At 33.7% G+C, this 24,105-nt stretch overlaps 2 long non-coding RNA genes and 1 pseudogene across 2 annotated transcripts; all 3 read left to right on the top strand.

The window, feature by feature from the left end:
- Positions 1–3,052: 3,052 nt before the first annotated feature.
- On the top strand, positions 3,053–4,209 carry LOC121746895 (annotated as a pseudogene).
- A 12,288-nt stretch (positions 4,210–16,497) lies between these two features.
- LOC121803619 lies at positions 16,498–17,781 on the top strand. The gene is made up of 2 exons (XR_006051086.1): positions 16,498–16,933; positions 17,109–17,781. It is a non-coding gene; the product is annotated as an uncharacterized LOC121803619 (long non-coding RNA).
- Positions 17,782–18,219: 438 nt separating this feature from the next.
- On the top strand, positions 18,220–23,341 carry LOC121803627. The gene is made up of 2 exons (XR_006051087.1): positions 18,220–18,345; positions 22,918–23,341. It is a non-coding gene; the product is annotated as an uncharacterized LOC121803627 (long non-coding RNA).
- The last annotated feature ends 764 nt before the right edge of the window (positions 23,342–24,105 follow it).

The raw sequence follows: 24,105 nt of genomic DNA, 5'->3' as shown, positions 1-24,105 counted from the left end.
ATAAATCGCTATAATGTAGCATTTTTTTATCAAAATAATGTACATAAAAAAATGTTCCATGACAACAACATTTAATATACCACAACATTACCAATTAATGTACATCTTTGGCTAAATAATGTAATAGAACATGACGTAACAGAACATGATACTCCCCATCCCACAAAGTTTGTCTAGTTTGACCTGGTGCAGATCTGGTCTTATGAAATTGAACATGATGTACAAATAATGTAATAGAACATGATGTACAGATCTGGTCTTATGAAATTGTTTGACTTTGTATTTAGTGGAGGTGTGTAGTGGAGGGTCTCACATTCAGGAGATTGAGGGGTATATTTAATGTCTATTTTTGGAAAGATTCCAATTGGGACAAACTTTGTGGGACAGACAAAAGTGGTAAAATAAACAAACTTTGTGGGACGAAGGGAATACTTAAATGCAGAAAAAAATGTCCCATGACAAACTGTACCATAGCATTACCAAATAATGTACATCTTTGGCTAAATAATACTATAATAAAACATGGTGAACAAATCTAGCTACATGATGTAACAGAACATGATACATAACAACAAAATCAATTAACGTACTGACATGAATACAATTGACAACAACCGACAACAAGAACACACGATTTAATATGAAACACAATTGAGAAATTTGTAATGTAGATTTATCATAAAAACATTAAATCTTTTATTGAAAAAAATCAACAAATTCCCAATTAACAAAAATCAACAAAATCTGAAGCAATTAGAGCAAAAACCACATACAATTTCTGACGTCTAATTGTAAAATCCAGTTATTTTAGGGTCAAAATTTATCAAAAATGCGGCTCTTTTACACAATCCTCGAAAAAAGGTTCACGAAAACTGAAAACGTCCATCAACGCTCTCCATCGTGTTCAAAATGTCAATCGGCGAAAAAATAACCATATGTTGAATTGCAATCAACATACTTCGAAATAAAGAGAAATATATCGTGGATTGACGAGATTTGCGGTACCTTCTTTGGAGAGTGGCCGGCTACATAAAAATAAAGAGAATTTGTGATGACTAATAATGAACCGAGATACATATTGGGGATACTAGGGTTTTAAAGAGAGAAAAAGTAAGGGAGACGAAAGATTAATGGTGAGAGAGAGAGAGGGGGAGAATGCGGTTTTAATTAGAATTTCTGAAATCATAGAATTGCAGAAAATCTTAGTTTGTGTACGATTTTGCCCTTTAATGTACAAAAATGGTATAATGGTGTATCGCATGACTTTTAATAATAGCCATCAAATTAAGGGATCCAAGGGATTAAATTACTGTTACGTTTAATACTTAGGGGTCAAAAGGTGTTTAATGCACACCTTTTTATATTTATATGTAACAATGTGTTTATCGAATACTTATAAGTAGGAATGTTGGACGCCTACTGATAGGGCTCGTTCCAAGCATAATTTTATGGGGGGTTATTACACTAATCGGGTCATTAATGTTGGAAAAAGTGGTGAAATTAAGTGTGCGGGAGCTAAAAAGTATTAGAGCGGCTAAGCATTGGAGCAACTTGATCAGTTGGGAAAAGAAGCGGAAAATTGCCCAGAATTGAATCAAACTGATCAAGTGAAGGCAGACGGAGAGACTGGACCTGGCAGCTGCATGAATTGATCAAGACAAGATGAAATTAAGAAGCAGTGAAGGATGAGTCATAGGAGAGAGAAAGAAGAATGTCTTCTCATGCAAGGGCATTAATGCCAAATCATAAGGAGCTTACCCTAGGGATTTGTGCCCAAGCTGTTCTATAAATAGTGGAAGGAATGCACACACAAGGGAGATCGGCACACATCACAAATTCATACATTTCACACCACAAGCTAGCATGAAGCATGGAGGATAGCAACATCTGAAGGAGAAGTTCTACCACTACATCCCTATTTTCTTCCTCGCCAAGGAAGAAGGGAGCTTTAATTTTAGAAGAAACTTTTGCTCGCTTATGTTTTCCTACATCCCGAGGGGTTGATACATTGTTTACTTAGTTTTTTCAGCTTTAGTTCTCGTTTAAACTCTGAATCTACTGTTGTTTTTGAGTTTCGATCTTAGTTAATTCGTATGCAAGTAGTTTTATTCGTTTGATCTCTGAGTTTGTTGTTGAAATTTTGGTTTTGAGCTGGAATTGTTGAAGTTGTTTGTGAAATGGAGTTTTTAATGCACGTTGGTTTGGATCTGATGTTTTATGAGTTGGAGCTTGCTTTGCCTTGATTTAGATCTATTTGATTTTCGCTGATCGTTTAGATAGCTTTTCAATTTGTATTAAATGTTTAGATCTACCTGATTTAGTTAGCTTGCGTTTGGATCTGAATTGGAAATGTCAGTTTGCATGGTGCTGGAGCAGTTTATTGTTGATCTGTTTTTCTTTTGCTTGAATTGCAAGGATCTGATCTAGATTAGTCGTATTTCCTTTTTAAGCTAGGTGCTCTGTTAGATCTGTCGTCGTTGCTTAGTTAATTTACTTTTGGGTTGATTGTAGAAGAAGAAGGTCATAGTTCGTTAGCATAACCATCTCTGTCACCTTTTCCATTATTTCAGCTTTATTGCAGTGCGCATGTTTTGAGTCAGTGGTCCCGATTTACTTTTATAGAAATACCTTTAGTGTGTCAGTCCAGTTGATCAGTTTAATATGTCTTCGCTTTGTCCTAGTTTAGTTTAGTTTAGTTGATCTATTAGTTTCTGTGACTTGATCAGTTTAGTTCCATAGTTTTAAACTTAACCCACTGTGAAGTGTGGCAGCAGCCAATTTTTCCCAAATGTCCCAAACACAACTCGACGCGTCTCCGTCTCTGAAGGATTTGACCCTTACTCCCCTTTACGAGTTTATAGTATTGTGGCTTAAGGTCTTGAAAGCCCTAAGTCTCTCACTTTGCACACCCAACGACTAGTTAGTAGCCTATTTGATCCATTGATTGTTTCATCTTGATCAAATGCGTCAACCCTTATCTGTTTAATCTGCACGTGAGCTAGAGATACACTTAGAGTCTTAAGGAGCAGCTTTCACCTTCCCGAATAATCATATGGTGGAGGCAGAAATTTATAACAATTTCTGTGAGGGGATGACACCCGAACGCAAAGATTTGGTAAATTCCTCAAGTGTTGGGGATTTCTCTAAGCTGTGGGTAAGCGAGGCCAAGAGGATTGTAGACAGGTTAATCAATGCTCCATCTATCCCATCTCTTTAGGGAAATGATAATAAATAGTTAAAGTGGAGAGAAAGTAAATTAAGTAAGAGAATAATGTAGATATGACTCTCTTTAATATTATTTTCTGTCTTACTTCACTTTCTCTCCATTTTAACTATTTATTGTCATCTTTGCAAAACAACGGCCAAAAAGAAATCAATCACTTGAGCTGGGACGGAGGGAGTATCATTTTTCAAAAATGAGTGTAGAAAATGAAATTACTCTACTACTATGGAACGGATGGAAGTAGTAATTAAAAATCCTAGTAAAATGGCAATTGATGAGTGCATGGTTTTACTTAAGGGTAGAAGCCTAACTGCAACGTGAAGGGTTCAATATGCTATGACCCGCGCTTTGTGGGAGGGGACGACATGATGTTCTACTTTCACGGATCAAAGGGAAATGACTTCGCCATTCTCTCCAACCAAAACCTACACATCAATGCACACATCATTGGCAATAGGCTCAAGGGCAAGACTCGTTACTTTACATGGGTTCAAGCCCTCTCCCTCATCTTCGATACAAACACGCTACTCTTCGCCACCAACAGAGTTTCCCATTGGACGCCCTCGTCGTCAAGTGAAATCGCCACTCTGTATCGATCCCTACCGACCAATGGTCCACAACCTCCGCTGGAAGACAAGTCCTCATTGAGAGGACTATGGATGTCAACACGGTCAGAGACACCGTGTTCGGGTTAGTGCAGATGGACATAAGAATGGTCCCAATCGGTGACAACGAAAATAGGGTCCATCACTATCAGTTGCCCTCCGATGACATCTTCGCTCATCTTTAGGTCACCTTCAGATTCTTTTGCTTGTCGAAAGCCGTCTTCGCTCATCTTGACGTACAAAGAAGGGTATGTGAGCCCCGTTAAGAGAGGAGTTCCCATGCCAATACTGGGAGGTGAAGACAAGTACATGACTCCCTCACTCTACTCTCCTTTTTGCAAGATGTGTGTCTTCCAAAGGCTCTTTCTGGCTTCCTTCTAAATCTAACAATTACATAATATCAATATCTCTTTTCTTCTATAGTAAATGTTGCCTCGACACACAACCAACGTTCTCTTATTTACTTCGACTACAACCAATGTATTTCTAAATGGAAATTTTGATATTAAGGGTCATTGGAAAATGATAAGTTTGTAAAAATATATATATATATATATATATATATAGGGTTGTGATCAATTGAGATTTTTTAGCCTAATTGAGAATTGAGATGCATTATTAGCCACTCATTTTTATTAAATGAGTGGTCCAGAATTTACCACATGGAAAATATTTTTACATTAATTAATTGTGAAAGGGCAGAATGGTAATTTCATCATACATTTTATTTAATAAATATTTTTTTTATTTTTTAAAAAAAAATTAAATTTTTTTTTCATTTTTTTATTTTTTTTATTTTTATTTTTTTTGTCAACTACATATACAATTCATGTCAACTACACACATATAATGTCAACTACATATACAATTCATGTCAACTGCACATATATAATGTCAACTACATATATGATTCATATCACCTATACACATATAATGTCAACTATAAGCTGTTGACATTTGATGTGCAGGCTATTGACATTTGATGTGCAGGCTACACATCGTAGTTGACATCGCGTGAAAATTAAAAAAATTAAAAAAAATTAAAAATTTTTTTTAAAAAATTTTAAAAAAAATAAAAAAATAAAATTTTTTTAGTTGTTGACATTTTAATACGAGTTGTTGACATTTGATATTCTGGCTATTGAAATGAAATGACGATAATACCCTTAGTTGATATAATCTACTTGTAGTTGACATTTCAAAATGAGTGGCTGAAAATGCATCTCAATTCTCAATTAAGCTAAAAAATCTCAACCTAACAAGACCCTATATATATATATATATATATATATATAAGGGAGCATTAGGGTACTATTGCCTCTATAGTGTTAACTATCAACTTAATATTGACCATTAGATTATAATGTTGGATGGATTAGATTTGTAGGAGATGTGATGGTCCGTTTTACATTATTAGGTGGAATTGGTACATTAAAGGGGTAGAAATGTAAAAATTGTCATAATATCTTCCGTTTCTAAACTGCAAATCCTAATTAAGCGTGATTTTTTGAACAACAATTGGTATTCCAATTCCACTATCTCTCATTCATCACAAACGTCTCCCCCAATTCTTCTCTCTACCAAAACCCTAGTTGCCCCAAATTTGCTGAGAAAAACCAATTGCTCCATCGTTATCGCCCTAAAGTGGAAGTGAAATCTAGATTAGTTCGTCCTCTCTGCATATCATATTAGTCTGCGGTGTTTTTTGCGAGACCGAGCAAACAATTGACCGACGTTTTCTACAAAAGACAAACAATCGACCTGCGTTTTATACATTCTGGTATTTTTTCGACCGATAATGTTTTAAAAAGGTCTATTTTTTGAAAATTTGTGGTCGTTCTATTCGTTATTGAGGTTGGTCTGTTCATTATTGCTATACATTGTTCATTACGTACATTATCAGAGTCGATTTTCACTGTCAAAACATCCTAAAGTTGACGATTCGTAGTTGTCAGCGGTCGACGGTGGATCTTCCATCGTGAACAACCTAGGTTTCAAAAGTCCCGATTTTTGGTAAGAGATTTTCTGATTTTTTTCCTAAACAATGTCACTATTTCACAAACCAATGTTTGATTTTTCCGTAAATCTGCAAATTGTGTTCATTATTGTTAGCTTTCTGTTCATTATTGGCAAATTTGGTTTAAATGCTGATTTAGATTTGCGTATTGGTTAATTATGTTGAGGAATTAGTTGTATGACCTTATGGTGATTTTTCACAAACCAGTGTTCAATTTTTCCGTAAATCTGCAAATTGTGTTCCTTATTGTTCGATTTTTGTATACTGCTTATTTAACATCGTTACTGTATGATCCTGTGCTACATTATAAGCTCCTATTTTTACATGATTTAAGAATCTTTGTTTATGTTACATTATGTAGGCAGTTTAGTATATGAATAGCTTCAGATTATATGTATTTTTTCGTGCTACATCATGGTAGCTTATCTGTACATCATTGATTAATGCATTATTTTTTGATAAATGTACATTATTGTAAACCAAATCTGTTAATTTGATAAATGTACATTATCTGTACATTGTTTCTGTGCAGTATTTTGGTTAAAAAGCTACATTTAGTGGTTGTATTTGTACATTATTTCAGTAGGAAACAATGCTACATTAAATATGCATACTTGTACATGACTTTAAAACATCATTTAATGTTACATCATTTAAATAGATTAGTACATCATTTGATGCTAATTTTATGCATCATGTTCTGTTACATCATGCAGCTAGATTTGTACATCATGTTTTGTTACATTATTTAGCCATAAATGTACGTTAACTGATACAACATTGTACGTGTTTCTGAATAGGTGCAACGAGTGCAAGAATCGATTCGAGGATGACTTTGACGATGATATGGTCATTGCATTAACGCAACGACGAGCTTTAAAGATGTTCAAAGATGTGCTACATTTATTATCGTGTTGTAGATTATAATGTGCGAAAATTGTATTTTAATGTACACTATAATTTGTATTTTGAGGGGCATAAGTTATATCCATTCCCCAAGGGTTTAATAGTGCACGGGCTAGGGTGTAGTACCAATCCAGTAGTACAACGTTCACTAAGGGAAATAAGTTAGAGCCGTTCTTGTAGGATTCAATTATTTATTATTTTGTGTAGTAGCCTATGTGGTATTCTTACACTTATTAGGTTACATTATTCGTGTTAATTGTTACATTATTTGCTACTAATGTACTGTACATTGAAACCATAAATATGTACATAACCAAAATGACTGTAACCAAATTGACGGAAAAAAATATACATTAAATTTCTACTTTCGTACATTATTCACTGTAAAGCATATACATTATAAGAATATATCCGTACATTATTTCCTGTATAAAATCCAAAACACACATTAGAAAGCGAAATTTTATGCATGTTATGGTACTATACCCTAGCCCCATGGATTGCTAAACCCTAGGGAAATGATTCTAACTCCCTACCCATGGTGATGGTTTCATTTGTTGAATTGGTACTACAACCTAGCCATGTGGATTGTTAAACCCAAAGGGTATGGATTCAAATCCCACCAAACATTTAATCCTTACACGGGTAAATCATTTAGTATGATGCATGTACATTAAAGCCAATTTTCCTACATTATTTACTGTATGAAATCCTAAATACACATAAAAATCGAAATTTAATGCGTGTGGTGGTACTATAGCCTAGCCCTATAGAGTGCTAAACCCCTAGGGAAATGATTCAAACTCCCTACCCTTGGTGATGATTTCATTTTGTGTGTGGGTACTACAACCTAGCCTCATGGATCACTAAACCGAAATGGTGTGGATTCAACGTGTTGCATGACGTTAAACTACTTCTTACGTACATTATTATACCGTTTTCGTACATCATTATACCGTTTATGAACATCAGAAACAAACAATAAAAACAAAAAGTATAGGTACATTATTCACTGATACGAATGTACATTATTAGATACTATTGGTACATTAGTTACTGTACCAAATCTAAAACACACATTAAAAAACAAAATTTAATTCATGTGGTGGTTTTATACCATATCCTTATGGGTTGCTAACCCAAGGGGAATGATTCAAACTCTCTGCCCTTGGTGATGGTTTCGTTTGTTAGTAGTTACTACAACCTAGCCCTATGGATTGCTAAACCCAAAGGGCATGAATTCAAGTTCTTTTCGAAATTATTCTCTTTAATCTGTACATTATTCACTGCTACAAATGTACATTATTAGATACTATTGGAACATTTTTTACTGTACCAAATATAAAACACACATTAAAAAATAAAATTTAATTTATGTGGTGATACTATACTCTAGCCCATAGGTTGCTAAACCCAAGGGGAATGATTCAAACTCCCTGCCTTTGGTGATGGTTTCATTTGTGAGTGGGTACTACAACCTAGCCACATGGATTGCTAAACCCAAATGGTATGAATTCAACTCTCGACAAACATTAAATACATACACAAGTACATCATTAGGTATTAAGAATGTACATTAAAGGCCACTTGGCGTATATTATTTAGTTATACTTAGCCTAAACATTATTCCCTTAAACACGTACATTATTTAAATTCGGACTATACATTATTAGACATTAGGCGTACATTATTTCTTGTAAGAGACATATGCATTACTAAAAAACTGACGAGAATATTGAACTCCTATTTCTCCAACATTTTATGGCGAAAAATAGTTAGAATTGGAGTAAAATCGATGAATCATAAAAAGAAATAAGCATATTGTGATTTAATAAAGGAAAAGAAATAAAACATGAGTAAATATGCAGCAGAAGGCGTGAATCATGGAAATGCAATAACTGCTGATTTTTTACTACTCCCCTAAATGCCCTTTTCGATTTTTTTATTAATTTATTAAATTCATGTGGCATAAAAATAAGTCATTATATCTTTAAATTGTGGGGCTGAGATTTAGGGAAAAGGTTGAACAATAATTAGAAAAAGGATATGAATACATCCCTAGAGTTGTGATGAATGTCGAACCCTTCTTAAAGACCGAACTAGAGACCAAATTTGGGCCATCCATTTTTCTTAATCATGTGGTTAGGATTAATTTACAATTGATTTATTTTTTTTAAATTTTTTTTAATTTTTTTAAATTTTTAAAAAAATTTATTCTTTTTTTTTGTTTTATTTTATTTTATTTTATTCAATAAAAACTTGCTGGAGTAAATAATGAACTATATTCACTACATAATGAACTAAATAAACGTATGTTATGAAGTAATTTTTCGCATTAATTACATACCGAATTTACTTCAACTGAAAGATAATTATGTCATAACACATTCAACAAATAATAACATGACTGAATGAAGTAATAAACTAATAGAATGAAGTAATAAACTAATGGAATGAAATAATAGCATGACTGAATAAAGTAATAAGTTCATTACTACTGCTTGACGTTTAACACAATTAACATTGTATTTCAATAAAATGTCAAATTTACTTCATTACTAACGTTCTTTTGGTTCATTATTTATTGGATATAGTTCATTACTACCGCTTAACGTTTAACACTAAAATTTGTTGTATCATTAGAGTATTTCAATAACATGTAAAAATTACTTCATAACATACTTCATTTAGTTCATTATTTAGTGAATATAGTTCATTATTTACTCCGACAAGTTTTTATTGAATAAAAAAATTAAAAATTAAAAAAAAAATTAAAAGTTTAAAAAAAATTAAAAAAATAAAATTAAAAAGTTTTTATTGAATAAAATATTAAATTAAATGTAAATTAATCCTAACCACAAGATTACGAAAATGGATGGCCCTAATTTGGTCTCTAGTTCGGTCTTTAAAAGTGGATTTGTGGATAATGGGATTTATTTCCTTTTTGTATCTTTTGTTCTATTGTTCTTTTTAATCTTAGCCACACAATTTTGGCATCCGACGGTTAGATTGATGCCACGTGTCATTTAATAATGCAGATTTTGAGTTGAATAATGCACACCGACTAATAATGCACCATTATAGTGTACAGTTGAATAATGCACACCGACTAACAATGCAAATATTTCGTCAAATAATGCAATCATCACAACCATCCAATTCAAGGATCCAAGGGCTGTGATTAAAAAGAACATTAGACTGAAAAGCTGCGAAGGACCTTAACACACCCCTATATATATATATATATAGGGGAGTGTTATTTTGCTAACTCAATACTTAATTGTTAGCTACAATTAAATAATAGCCATTAGATATTCAAATCAAGGGCCTAGATCACCAGCCTTGAAATGTCAATACGATCAACAAAAAAGTCAATAAGGGTATTAAGGTCAATTTACAACAAATAGTTATAACTAACTTTTAAAAAATATCCCATAACTTTAAAACGCATATAACTTTTTCGATTTAAATTATGTTTTCGCACAACAAATATAAAATTAAAGATAATTTCATAGGGATTCTAATGAGACCTAACTTGCATATGTTCTGATGTCAAAATATGAAAAAAATTTCAAAAATTTTCAATTTTTGGTACAGCAAGAAATGTCAACATAGTATATAAAATATATCAATATAATACATGTAGAATGTCAATATAAGCAATGTGTTAACATTCTCAAAGTATTGTCTTAACATTCTTAAATCATTGATTGTGTTGATATTTTTGAAACAATATATTGACATTTTAATCCAAAACCCTAATTTGGTAGTTAATAAAAACGAAAGTTACACGTGGCAAATTTTAGACCACAAGATTTCTAAAATCCTATGGTCTTAAATTAGTTGTAGTTAGCAATTAAATGATGAGTTAGCAATTGATCACTCCACTATATATATATAGGGAGATGATCAAAATAAAAATGCATTTAAATCCAGAAATGCAGCCCAAATCTTGGCCCTATGATTAGATGATCTAATGGTCAATAATTAACCAAAAACACGGAAGGTCATAATTAAGCAATTTTAGGTCATATTATAATATTTGGGTTTAATGTCATGCTCAGATCATTTTAGGTCATGCTTTGTTAGCAAGACCTAAAAATTAACTAACTATGACCTAAAAGTGACATACGTATGATATTGTTCTGCGTTTCTATATTTAAATCTAGTTTTGCATAGATCAAAACCCTATATATATATATATATATATATATATATATATAGGGGAGCATTAAGGTTCTATTGCTCCCTTAGTATTAAGTTCCTACTTAAAATCAACCATTAGATTAGATGGATGGACGGACTAGATGAAACTTTGATAAATGAATATGTGTTGCATTATTAGGCATATATGTACATTATATGGGTATAATTCTAAAACAACATTGAATCATAGACGTTTCAAAACGGTAGGAGCGCGAATTAAGCGGATTTTTCAATAGACCTTCCATCTACTCACTCTCTCTCTCACTCCAACCGTCTCACCCCTCAATCCACGAATGAAATTCGTCCACTCTAATTCACCCTAATTTCCAAACCCTAGCCGCAACTACTAGCCACCAGAAATCAACAACACCGCCGATTTTCGCCCTAAATCAACCTCCAGCGCCGTTTCACAGTCGAAACCTCACTCCCTTCGCGCGCAACCATCCAATTGAAGGCCACAACAAGGTAGGGTTTAAATGGTTAATTATTTGGTAATACCCACTGTAAATCGCCGATTCTCACCGCCTACACATCACCTACTCGTCGATTCAATAATTTCTCCCAAAAAAATCACGATCTTCAAACTCATTTTGTTCGATATTTTCTTTAATCATATAATCGAGTTCATTTTTGTTAGGGTTCTATCTATTATTGAATTTTTAGTTATTTACTGGTTTACAATTGTACATTTAAAATTCCTGGAGTAGTGGCGTGCATGTGAGCAATCTATTGCATTTGCATTTAGAATTCCTGGAGTAGTGGCGTGCATTTTTGAATTATTGTAAGCACTGTCTTGCTGGTTTAATAGAGAGGTTGTAAATGGGTGAATGTAATATTCCGTTGTGCATTATTTGATTGTTTGTGTACATTATTTATCAAGTATTATGCATTATCTAATATAAATGCGATACAATATTGATACCTTCGATTATAATCATGTTCTGATGTCGTATGTTGGACAACAGTGAAGCAACATAGATTGGACATTGACGAAGCGGTCGATGATGTTATTCCAATTGCGATTGCGCACAAATTCCGGGAGAGATTGGCTGAGCAAAGGGCCGAGACGAGTACCGCTCATGAAGAGGCAGATCAAAGGAAACCGAGGGGGAAGAAAGTCGACCATCTCTATTGTCAACGGACCCCATCTGAGTTCCTTAATTGGTTAAAAAGCCTAACTCCACGGCAGAAGAAAGCCGTTCGAGAACTGGGTTTCGGAACTATCATGCATTTCAATATAAACGAAATTCTGGGATACCTAGCCTCCTGGGTTCTAAACACATTTAATCTGGCCGACTTGTGGCTTGGTATGTTTTGAACAATATGTAATGTGCTTCTTGCAAACAGAATCATATTTTGGTATTAGTGTATGATTTCATCAACGCAAAATCTCTAACTGATGTAAATTACCGAATAATGACACGTCACTCCTAATAATGTAAAATAGGTAGAAAATAATGTAGAACAAGTTAACTGGATTTCAATAATAAAGTACAACAAACTGAATAGATATTGTATATAGAGTTATGCGATCATAGACTCTCAAAAACATAATGGATGGTATTAACCGAATAATGTACAAAATGTGCTGATTAATGAATAGAACTGGAATAATAATATACAGTAAGTTAAGTGCTTGTGAATAATAATTAAATCGTCCATTACTGAGTAAAAAAAATATTACAAAGTAATATATGTACATTATGTTTATCAATTAAAACTACTCCCTAGCCGAGATGATATCTAAACCCTAGATGAATGACTGAAACTCGTGGACATTGGCGACGGTTTTGTTACTTACTCATACTACACCCTAACCCCAAGGATTGCTAAACCCTTGGGGAATACATGAAATGTGCGCCGAACAATCAAACACGGCCAAACACAAAAAAAATGGCTCAACAAACATATACATTACAGATCATAAACCGTCCATTACTGAGTAAAAAAAAAAACCATTACAGAGTAATATATATGTACATAATGTTTATCAATTAAAACTACTCCCTAGCTGAGATGATATCTAAACCCTAGATGAATGACTGAAACTTATGGACATTGGCGACGGTTTTGTTACTTACTACATACTACACCTTAGCTCCAAGGATTGCTAAACCCTTGGGGAATACATGAAACGTGCACGAACAATCAAACACGGCCAATCACAAAAAAAACGGCTCAGCAAACATATACATTACATATCATAAATCTTCCATTACTGAGTCAAAAGAAACCATTACAGAGTAATATATGTACATGATGTTTATCAGTTAAAACTACTCCCTCGCTGAGATGATATCTAAACGAATTTTGATGATGGATTGCTAAATTAAAGAAAGTATGTAGTATATCTCAAAAATTAATATTTGTTACGGTTTCAATTTCAGCGATTTACGTTTTATTTAACTATAATATGCTATAAAAATTTAATTGTAGAAAGATGTAGTTTAGATTAAGATAATTAATTAAGGAAATCAATCATGGGAGCCTTGAATTTAAGAACTATACATAACGTAAATTACAGAAGGAAACTGACTTAATTTCTTGTACCAAATCTGTCATTTTTTGAATTAAAATAATAATTTTAATAATAAAAGGAGCATGTATCTCGGCCATCAGATCAAAAAATGGTGGGGCTGAGATTTAAGAAGTAGGTTGAACAATAATTAGCCCTACAATTTGAAGATCTAATGGCAAAAAATAATGCCACTTGTATTTAATTAAATTAATAAAAAAAACTGAAAAGGGTGTTGTTGGTATACACAAATCAGTTGGTTATGGTAAGTTCCATGATATCTCTATCAAATATTACGACAGTTTCTCTACAGATTACACGATACAATATTTCCTCTCTCTAATCTTTCATCTTTTTTTCTGCGCTGAAGACATTCTTCGTTGAAGACAAGCGCTTCTGAATCCATTCTCTCTATACTTTTTTTCATTTTTTTATCCTCGTTAAAAATCGCAACTTGTTGGATCACTGGTTCATTATTTGCGTTTTCTTCAACAATGGAAGAAGGTAATTTTATTTGTTACTTTACTCAACATGAATCTGATTTGTTCACTTAAATACCTATTTGTTGGAGTAATCGCTAATTGCAGAAACTTACAGTATCTTTTGTTTGGTTGTGTTATACAATTTTGATGAGTGGTTTAACATTGGCAGAGTTTGGTTCTGTTATACAATTTTGATGAGTAGTTTATACAATTTTCATGTATTCCCCAAGGGTTTAGCAATCCTTGGGGTTAGGGTGTAGATATCATATCAGCTAGGGAGTAATTTTAACTGATAAACATAATGTACATATATTACTCTGTAATGGTTTTTTTTACTCAGTAATGGATGATTTATGATCTGTAATGTATATGTTTGCTGAGCCGTTTTTTTTGTGATTGGCCGTATTTGATTGTTCGGCGCACGTTTCATGTATTCCCCAAGGGTTTAGCAATCCTTGGGGCTAGGGTGTAGTATGTAGTAAGTAACAAAACCGTCGCCAAAGTCCACGAGTTTCAGTCATTCATCTAGGGTTTAGATATCATCTCGGCTAGGGAGTAATTTTAACTGATAAACATAATGTACATATATTACTGTGTAATAGTTTTTTTACTCAGTAATGGGCGATTTATGATTTGTAATGTATATGTTTGCTGAGCAGTTTTTCTTTTGTTTGGCCGTGTTTGATTGTTCGGCGCAAGTTTCATGTATTCCCCAAGGGTTTAGCAATCCTTGGGGCTAGGGTGTAGTATGCAGTAAGTAACAAAACCGTCGCCAAAGTCCACGAGTTTAAGTCATTCATCTAGGGTATAGATATCATCTCGGCTAGGGTTTGGTTCACTTAAATACCTATTTGTTGGAGTAATCGCTAATTGCAGAAACTTACAGTATCTTTTGTTTGGTTGTGTTATACAATTTTGATGAATGGTTTAACATTGGCAGAGTTTGGTTCTGTTATACAATTTTGATGAGTAGTTTATACAATTTTCATGTATTCCCCAAGGGTTTAGCAATCCTTGGGGTTAGGGTGTAGATATCATATCAGCTAGGGAGTAATTTTAACTGATAAACATAATGTACATATATTACTCTGTAATGGTTTTTTTTACTCAGTAATGGATGATTTATGATCTGTAATGTATATGTTTGCTGAGCCATTTTTTTTGTGATTGGCCGTATTTGATTGTTCGGCGCACGTTTCATGTATTCCCCAAGGGTTTAGCAATCCTTGGGGCTAGGGTGTAGTATGTAGTAAGTAACAAAACCGTCGCCAAAGTCCACGAGTTTCAGTCATTCATCTAGGGTTTAGATATCATCTCGGCTAGGGAGTAATTTTAACTGATAAACATAATGTACATATATTACTGTGTAAAAGTTTTTTTACTCAGTAATGGACGATTTATGATTTGTAATGTATATGTTTGCTGAGCAGTTTTTCTTTTGTTTGGCCGTGTTTGATTGTTCGGCGCAAGTTTCATGTATTCCCCAAGGGTTTAGCAATCCTTGGGGCTAGGGTGTAGTATGCAGTAAGTAACAAAACCGTCGCCAAAGTCCACGAGTTTAAGTCATTCATCTAGGGTATAGATATCATCTCGGCTAGGGAGTAATTTTAACTGATAAATATAATGTACATATATTACTCTGTAATGGTTTTTTTTACTCAGTAATGGATGATTTATGATCTGTAATGTATATGTTTGCTGAGCCATTTTTCTTGTGTTTGGCCTGTTTGATTGTTCGGCGCACGTTTCATGTATTCCCCAAGGGTTTAACAATCCTTAGGGCTAGGGTGTAGTATGTAGTAAGTAACAAAACCGTCGCCAAAGTCCACGAGTTTCAGTCATTCATCTAGGGTTTAGATATCATCTCAGCTAGGGAGTAGTTTTAACTGATAAACATAATGTACATATATTACTGTGTAATGTTTTTTTGACTCAGTAATGGACGATTTATTGTCTGTAATGTATATGTTGGTTGAGCCATTTTTCTTATGTTTGGCCGTGTTTGATTGTTCGGCGCTAGTTTCATTTATTCCCCAAGGGTTTAGCAATCCTTGGGGCTAGGGTGTAGTATGTAGTAAGTAACAAAACCATCGCCAAAGTCCACGAGTTTCAGTCATTCATCTAGGGTTTAGATATCATCTCAGCTAGGGAGTAGTTTTAACTGATAAACATAATGTACATATATTACTGTGTAATGGTTTTTTTGACTCAGTAATGGACGATTTATGGTCTGTAATGTATATGTTGGCTGAGCCATTTTTCTTATGTTTGGCCGTGTTTGATTGTTCGGCGCTAGTTTCATTTATTCCCCAAGGGTTTAGCAATCCTTGGGGCTAGGGTGTAGTATGTAGTAAGTAACAAAACCATCGCCAAAGTCCACGAGTTTCAGTCATTCATCTAGGGTATAGATATCATCTCGGCTAGGGTGTAATTTTAACTGATACATATAATGTACATATATTACTCTGTAATGGTTTTTTTTACTCAGTAATGGATGATTTATGATCTGTAATGTATATGTTTGCTGAGCCATTTTCCTTGTGTTTGGCCTGTTTGATTGTTCGGCGCACGTTTCATGTATTCCTGTGACGCCCCGACTTTTCCTATTTCTTTTAAGTTAGTTTTTGGATGACAGTCAAACTTTTAGTTGAATATCTTTTATTTATTTTGAAGAGTTTATGGTGTATTTTTTTAAGCACCCAGCCCAATTTTTCTTTTTTTTCTGTGAAACTACTTTTGGAGAACCCAATATTAGACCAACCGTGGATACGTACAAATCTGCTCAAATCTTCCATTCTAATGTTTCCCCTGAGAATTAGGAGACATTCAGTAACAACTTAACCATATATAAATATAACGAACCCCACACGTCTCCCACCTTTCTGAAACCTTGAAAAAAATATAGCGAAAGAACTGAGTCAGTGTAAGAGAGAGCCGAGAGTCCTTCAAATTGTTTTCCTGCAACTCTTTGCAACAAAGGTATATTTCTTTTCCTAAATTCCAATGCATATCACCACAGTAGTACATCCATGGGAATTTTGTTCATCCTTAAATATTCTTGAAACTGTTGAATGATGTGTTTCGATAAAGATTTGATCTTTAATACTTGTAGTAGACTTCTATTTACCTTCGAGCTTAATCCTTAAAATTTCAGTGTCTGCCCAAAAAATGTTTGAATCAAACATATTAGAAAAACTTAATAGAAGATTTAGATTGGGGGAAATGGAAAGAGAGATCTCACCTGTCGTGAACGGAGATTGGCCGCGGCGAAGGAGGCCGAGCGTGACAGGGGCAGCGGCGGCGAGGTCCAGTCGCACGCCGGCTAGCTGGGACGGCTGGAGCAGCGGAAACGGTGCGAAGGAGAGTCAGCGGCAGCGGTTGGTCTTCGACAGAGGGGCGTGAGACGGCTCCAAATTCGTGAAATGAGGGAGATGGGTGTCGTTTTGTGTTGTTTCTGTTTGTGAGGGGTGGAAGAATGGTGGAGAGTGAGAGAGCGTAAGTTTTAGAGAGTCAAAGAGTGTGAAGATTTGAGAAAAATGGCGAGGGAGAGAGACGGACTTTGCTATATTCCCAATTTGGGATAGTTGAGAGAGAGATACAGTGGTGGCGGCTGGGAGTATATTTTAGTTCTCTTACAAGTTTTGGGCTTTAACTAGTTTTGGGCCTTTAGTTAAATAAATACGTGTATGGCAGGGAGTATAGCTTTAGCCTTTTTAATTGCTTGGCCTTCTTTTTCTTTTGTTAAGTTTCATTTATGTTTTAAGCCACTTAAATTTCATGAGTTGGGCCTCTTAGATTAAATCAATGGTTTGGAGGGTCCTGTTTAATTGCTTTGTAGCTAGCTTGCGTTTAGTAACTTCTGCTTGGCTAATTAAATAATCTTGAGTAGGCGTTGGACTAATTGTGCGTGAATATGTATGTTCATCTCCGTAAAAGAACGAGGAATAATTTGAGCACATGCACGTAGGATGCAAGCATCGTTTTGAATTAAGTTATTTTGCAAAGTCTAATTTTAGCATATCATATTATTTTTAAAAAAAGGGTGAACTTTGCACGTCATTTGTGGTTGAAGCAAAAATAGATTGAGGAGTTAAGCATTTGAGGTGGTCTTTCTTTTTAAATAAGGGCAATGCCCAAAGTATATTTTTTATGTGAAATATATTGTGTCATGTCGTAGTTTGTTTTGAGGATGTGCCTATCTGATCGCCTAGCGGGGAGCGAGTCCCTACTAGAAGTTATGAGTTTAATCGAATTCGGATTTGTCTAGGGAGCGAGTCTCTATTCAAGCAAGTGTACACAGAGGGGATCGTGCGCTAGCTTTCTAGTTGGCCGGTCCAGTGATCGAAAATGTGGTACTACAACCTAGCCATGTGGATTGTTAACCCCAAAGGGTATGGATTCAAATCCCACCAAACATTTAATCCTTACACGGGTACATCATTTAGTATGATGCATGTACATTAAAGCCAATTTTCCTACATTATTTACTGTACGAAATCCTAAATACACATAAAAATCGAAATTTAATGCGTGTGGTGGTACTATACCCTAGCCCTATAGAGTGCTAAACCCCTAGGGAAATGATTCAAACTCCCTACCCTTGGTGATGATTTCATTTTGTGTGTGGGTACTACAACCTAGCCTCATGGATCACTAAACCCAAATGGTGTGGATTCAACGTGTTGCATGACGTTAAACTACTTCTTACGTACATTACTATACCGTTTTCGTACATCATTATACCGTTTATGAACATCAGAAACAAACAATAAAAACAAAAAGTATAGGTACATTATTCACTGATACGAATGTACATTATTAGATACTATTGGTACATTAGTTACTGTACCAAATCTAAAACACACATTAAAAAACAAAATTTAATTCATGTGGTGGTTTTATACCATATCCTTATGGGTTGCTAACCCAAGGGGAATGATTCAAACTCTCTGCCCTTGGTGATGGTTTCGTTTGTTAGTAGTTACTACAACCTAGCCCTATGGATTGCTAAACCCAAAGGGCATGAATTCAAGTTCTTTTCGAAATTATTCTCTTTAATCTGTACATTATTCACTGCTACAAATGTACATTATTAGATACTATTGGAACATTTTTTACTGTACCAAATATAAAACACACATTAAAAAATAAAATTTAATTTATGTGGTGATACTATACTCTAGCCCATAGGTTGCTAAACCCAAGGGGAATGATTCAAACTCCCTACCTTTGGTGATGGTTTCATTTGTGAGTGGGTACTACAACCTAGCCACATGGATTGCTAAACCCAAATGGTATGAATTCAACTCTCGCCAAACATTAAATACATACACAAGTACATCATTAGGTATTAAGAATGTACATTAAAGGCCACTTGGCGTATATTATTTAGTTATACTTAGCCTAAACATTATTCCCTTAAACACGTACATTATTTAAATTCGGACTATACTTTATTAGACATTAGGCGTACATTATTTCTTGTAAGAGACATATGCATTACTAAAAAACTGACGAGAATATTGAACTCCTATTTCTCCAACATTTTATGGCGAAAAATAGTTAGAATTGGAGTAAAATCGATGAATCATAAAAAGAAATAAGCATATTGTGATTTAATAAAGGAAAAGAAATAAAACATGAGTAAATATGCAGCAGAAGGCGTGAATCATGGAAATGCAATAACTGCTGATTTTTTACTACTCCCCTAAATGCCCTTTTCGATTTTTTTATTAATTTATTAAATTCATGTGGCATAAAAATAAGTCATTATATCTTTAAATTGTGGGGCTGAGATTTAGGGAAAAGGTTGAACAATAATTAGAAAAAGGATATGAATACATCCCTAGAGTTGTGATGAATGTCGAACCCTTCTTAAAGACCGAACTAGAGACCAAATTTGGGCCATCCATTTTTCTTAATCATGTGGTTAGGATTAATTTACAATTGATTTATTTTTTTTAAATTTTTTTAAATTTTTTTAAATTTTTAAAAAAATTTATTCTTTTTTTTTGTTTTATTTTATTTTATTTTATTCAATAAAAACTTGCTGGAGTAAATAATGAACTATATTCACTACATAATGAACTAAATAAACGTATGTTATGAAGTAATTTTTCGCATTAATTACATACCGAATTTACTTCAACTGAAAGATAATTATGTCATAACACATTCAACAAATAATAACATGACTGAATGAAGTAATAAACTAATAGAATGAAGTAATAAACTAATGGAATGAAATAATAGCATGACTGAATAAAGTAATAAGTTCATTACTACTGCTTGACGTTTAACACAATTAACATTGTATTTCAATAAAATGTCAAATTTACTTCATTACTAACGTTCTTTTGGTTCATTATTTATTGGATATAGTTCATTACTACCGCTTAACGTTTAACACTAAAATTTGTTGTATCATTAGAGTATTTCAATAACATGTAAAAATTACTTCATAACATACTTCATTTAGTTCATTATTTAGTGAATATAGTTCATTATTTACTCCGACAAGTTTTTATTGAATAAAAAAATTAAAAATTTAAAAAAAAATTAAAAGTTTAAAAAAAATAAAATTAAAAAGTTTTTATTGAATAAAATATTAAATTAAATGTAAATTAATCCTAACCACAAGATTACGAAAATGGATGGCCATAATTTGGTCTCTAGTTCGGTCTTTAAAAGTGGATTTGTGGATAATGGGATTTATTTCCTTTTTGTATCTTTTGTTCTATTGTTCTTTTTAATCTCAGCCACACGATTTTGGCATCCGACGGTTAGATTGATGCCACGTGTCATTTAATAATGCAGATTTTGAGTTGAATAATGCACACCGACTAATAATGCACCATTACAGTGTACAGTTGAATAATGCACACCGACTAACAATGCAAATATTTCGTCAAATAATGCAGATCATCACAACCATCCAATTCAAGGATCCAAGGGCTGTGATTAAAAGTAACATTAGACTGAAAAGCTGCGAAGGACCTTAACACACCCCTATATATATATATATATATATATATATATATATATAGGGGAGTGTTATTTTGCTAACTCAATACTTAATTGTTAGCTACAATTAAATAATAGCCATTAGATATTCAAATCAAGGGCCTAGATCACCAGCCCTGAAATGTCAATACGATCAACAAAAAAGTCAATAAGGGTATTAAGGTCAATTTACAACAAATAGTTATAACTAACTTTTAAAAAATATCCCATAACTTTAAAACGCATATAACTTTTTCGATTTAAATTATGTTTTCGCACAACAAATATAAAATTAAAGATAATTTCATAGGGATTCTAATGAGATCTAACTTGCATATGTTCTGATGTCAAAATATGAAAAAAATTTCGAAAATTTTCAATTTTTTGGTACAGCAATAAATGTCTACATAGTATATAAAATATATCAATATAATACATGTAGAATGTCAATATAAGCAATGTGTTAACATTCTCAAAGTATTGTCTTAACATTCTTAAATCATTGTGTTGATATTTTCGAAACAATATATTGACATTTTCTTCCAAAACCCTAATTTGGTAGTTAAAAAAAACGAAAGTTACACGTGGCAAATTTTAGACCACAAGATTTCTAAAATCCTATGGTCTTAAATTAGTTGTAGTTAGCAATTAAATGATGAGTTAGCAATTGATCACTCCACTATATATATATAGGGAGATGATCAAAATAAAAATGCATTTAAATCCAGAAATGTAGCCCAAATCTTGGCCCTATGATTAGAGGATCTAATGGTCAATAATTAACCAAAAACACGGAAGGTCATAATTAAGCAATTTTAGGTCATATTATAATATTTGGGTTTAATGTCATGCTCAGATCATTTTAGGTCATGCTTTTTTAGCAAGACCTAAAAATTAACTAACTATGACCTAAAAGTGCCATACGTATGATATTGTTCTGCGTTTCTATATATAAATCTAGTTTTGCATAGATCAAAACCCTATATTTATATATATATATATATATATATATAGGGGAGCATTAAGGTCCTATTGCTCCCTTAGTATTAAGTTCCTACTTAAAATCAACCATTAGATTAGATGGATGGACGGACTAGATGAAACTTTGATAAATGAATATGTGTTGCATTATTAGGCATATATGTACATTATATGGGTATAATTCTAAAACAACATTGAATCATAGACGTTTCAAAACGGTAGGAGCGCGAATTAAGCGGAATTTTCAATAGACCTTCCATCTACTCACTCTCTCTCTCACTCCAACCGTCTCACCCCTCAATCCACGACTGAAATTCGTCTACTCTAATTCACCCTAATTTCCAAACCCTAGCTGCAACTACTAGCCACCAGAAATCAACAACACCGCCGATTTTCACCCTAAATCAACCTCCAGCGCCGTTTCACAGTCGAAACCTCACTCCCTTCGCGCGCAACCATCCAATTGAAGGCCACAACAAGGTAGGGTTTAAATGGTTAATTATTTGGTAATACCCATTGTAAATCGCCGATTCTCACCGCCTACACATCACCTACTCGTCGATTCAATAATTTCTCCCAAAAAAATCACGGTCTTCAAACTCATTTTGTTCGATATTTTCTTTAATCATATAATCGAGTTCATTTTTGTTAGGGTTCAGTCTATTATTGAATTTTTAGTTATTTACTGGTTTACAATTGTACATTTAAAATTCCTGGAGTAGTGGCGTGCAGGTGAGCAATCTATTGCATTTGCATTTAGAATTCCTGGAGTAGTGGCGTGCATTTTTGAATTATTGTAAGCACTGTCTTGCTGGTTTAATAGAGAGGTTGTAAATGGGTGAATGTAATATTCCGTTGTGCATTATTTGATTGCTTGTGTACATTATTTATCAAGTATTATGCATTATCTAATATAAATGCGATACAATATTGATACCTTCGATTATAATCATGTTCTGATGTCGTATGTTGGACAACAGTGAAGCAGCATAGATTGGACATTGACGAAGCGGTCGATGATGTTATTCCAATTGCGATTGCGCACAAATTCCGGGAGAGATTGGCTGAGCAAAGGGCCAAGACGAGTACCGCTCATGAAGAGGCAGATCAAAGGAAACCGAGGGGGAAGAAAGTCGACCATCTCTATTGTCAACGGACCCCATCTGAGTTCCTTAATTGGTTAAAAAGCCTAACTCCACGGCAGAAGAAAGCCGTTCGAGAACTGGGTTTCGGAACTATCATGCATTTCAATATAAATGAAATTCTGGGATACCTAGCCTCCTGGGTTCTAAACACATTTAATCTGGCCGACTTGTGGCTTGGTATGTTTTGAACAATATGTAATGTGCTTCTTGCAAACAGAATCATATTTTGGTATTAGTGTATGATTTCATCAACGCAAAATCTCTAACTGATGTAAATTACCGAATAATGACACGTCACTCCTAATAATGTAAAATAGGTAGAAAATAATGTAGAACAAGTTAACTGGATTTCAATAATAATGTACAACAAACTGAATAGATATTGTATATAGAGTTATGCGATCATAGACTCTCAAAAACATAATGGATGGTATTAACCGAATAATGTACAAAATGTGCTGATTAATGAATAGAACTGGAATAATAATATACAGTAAGTTAAGTGCTTGTGAATAATAATTAAATCGTCCATTACTGAGTAAAAAAAAATATTACAAAGTAATATATGTACATTATGTTTATCAATTAAAACTACTCCCTAGCCGAGATGATATCTAAACCCTAGATGAATGACTGAAACTCGTGGACATTGGCGACGGTTTTGTTACTTACTCATACTACACCCTAACCCCAAGGATTGCTAAACCCTTGGGGAATACATGAAATGTGCGTCGAACAATCAAACACGGCCAAACACAAAAAAAATGGCTCAACAAACATATACATTACAGATCATAAACCGTCCATTACTGAGTAAAAAAAAACCATTACAGAGTAATATATGTACATAATGTTTATCAATTAAAACTACTCCCTAGCTGAGATGATATCTAAACCCTAGATGAATGACTGAAACCTATGGACATTGGCGACGGTTTTGTTACTTACTACATACTACACCTTAGCTCCAAGGATTGCTAAACCCTTGGGGAATACATGAAACGTGCACGAACAATCAAACAC

The sequence above is a fragment of the Salvia splendens genome, chromosome 1 (genome assembly GCF_004379255.2).
Source record: "Salvia splendens isolate huo1 chromosome 1, SspV2, whole genome shotgun sequence".
NCBI classification, from domain to species: domain Eukaryota; kingdom Viridiplantae; phylum Streptophyta; class Magnoliopsida; order Lamiales; family Lamiaceae; genus Salvia; species Salvia splendens.
The sequence above is the reverse complement of the archived record's forward strand: the minus strand, read 5'-3'. Positions and strand labels throughout refer to the sequence as shown.